Raw genomic sequence first — 1647 nt, forward strand, 5'->3', positions numbered from 1 at the left:
AGATAAGAAAAAGGGCCAGATTATATATAAGGTTTAAATGAGCAATTTGGCAAAGATTAAATTTACTTTCTATTCATATCTTATTGAGTCAAGCTTATTCAGGAAATTGAAAATATAGAAAGATGCATTAAAAGGAAAAGAAGTCAATGTAAATTAAGAACCAAAAAGAATTTCTAGAAATAAAAAATTGAATCATTAAAACAGAAAGTACCCAATGGGCCACTTACAAGCTTATAAATGGCTGAAGAGAAGGTTCTAGATCTGAAAGTTGTATCTAGAGAAATTATGGCTGTTGTGGACTGGGAGTCACTGGGGTTGGTGAAGGGTCCAAGATGGTTGGGTGCAAACTTTCTCGGAAAGCTGTTGACTGGGTAGCATTTGGGGAGATAATATGCTGAAACCAGAAGGCCATTGCTATCTCCCTGAAATCCTGGAATGAATCCCTCAGATGCAGGTTGGCGGCTCTCTCCGGGGATCCACCAGCTATCAACTGGACCTACTACAAGGCCAGCATGGCCAAGGCCACCTTGGGAAGAAGCTGAATGCCCTGAAGACTCCTGTGCCCAAGAGTGAATACACTGCCTCAGTGGATGCTGAGGAAGAACATGCGGAAAGCTGTGCTGAGTTCATGTCTCTCGCCAAGGCCAGGACTGAGCAATGTGAGAACCAGTTGGTAAAGATGAAGAACGTAACTCCCTTTGGCCAAATGACCATTGAGGACTTGCATGAAGTCTTCCCAGAAACCAAATTAGACAAGAACTATCCCTATTGACCTCATCAGCCAGTCGAGAATTTATTTAACTGAGGATGGGAGGAAGCTCTGGCTCTTATATTCCAAACCCTGGACATTCAAATTTAAATATGCACAATTTAAAAAAAAAAGAAATTTGGTAGGCTGTAGAAAATAGAGAAAAGAGGATGGGATATATGAAATAGAGATTTAAGAGATATGGAAAGGAGAATGAGAAGGTCTAACATCTTTCTCATCAGTTTCATAAAGTGAGATGAGGAAGAATAACAGAAGGAAATAATATTTTTCAAAAACCAATAACTCAGCACTTTTCAGAATTGAAGAAAGACACACATTTTCAGATGTTAAGCACAACCACCTCAAACAATTAAGTGTAACACAAACACACTCACACATACTGAAATATTAAGATGAATAAACCTTAAAAGCAACCAGCAAGAGAAAACAGAGTGCTAGTTCTTATTTTTTTAAAAGATTTATTTTATTAATTTGAAAGAGTTACAGAGAGAGATAGAGGTAGAAGTAGAGGGAGAGAGAGAGAGAGAGAGAGAGAGAGAGAGAGAGAGAGAGTGTGAGTCTTCTATCTACTAGTTCACTCCCCGGATGGTTGCAATGGCCAGAGCTGAGCCTATCCAAAGCCAGGAGTTTCTTCTGGGTCCCTCATGTAGGTGCAGGGGCCCAAGCACTTGGGCCATCCTCTGCTGCTTTCCCAGGCACATTAGCAGGGAGCTGGATTGGAAGAGGAGCAGCCGGGACTCAAACTGGCATCCATATGGGATGCGGGTGTTGCAGCCCAGGGCTTAAAATCACTGTGCCACACTGCCGGCCCCCAGAGTGCTTGTTCTGATAACAGGCAGGATCACTGGAAGCCAGTGGAAAATGGTGTTACCAACACA

At 41.8% G+C, this 1647-nt stretch overlaps 1 pseudogene; it reads left to right on the plus strand.

Annotated features, from left to right (window-relative positions):
• Window positions 1–332: 332 nt before the first annotated feature.
• LOC133759131 (ATP synthase subunit d, mitochondrial-like) lies at window positions 333–805 on the plus strand (annotated as a pseudogene).
• Window positions 806–1647: the final 842 nt, after the last annotated feature.

This window comes from Lepus europaeus, chromosome 5, assembly GCF_033115175.1.
Source record: "Lepus europaeus isolate LE1 chromosome 5, mLepTim1.pri, whole genome shotgun sequence".
NCBI lineage: Eukaryota > Metazoa > Chordata > Mammalia > Lagomorpha > Leporidae > Lepus > Lepus europaeus.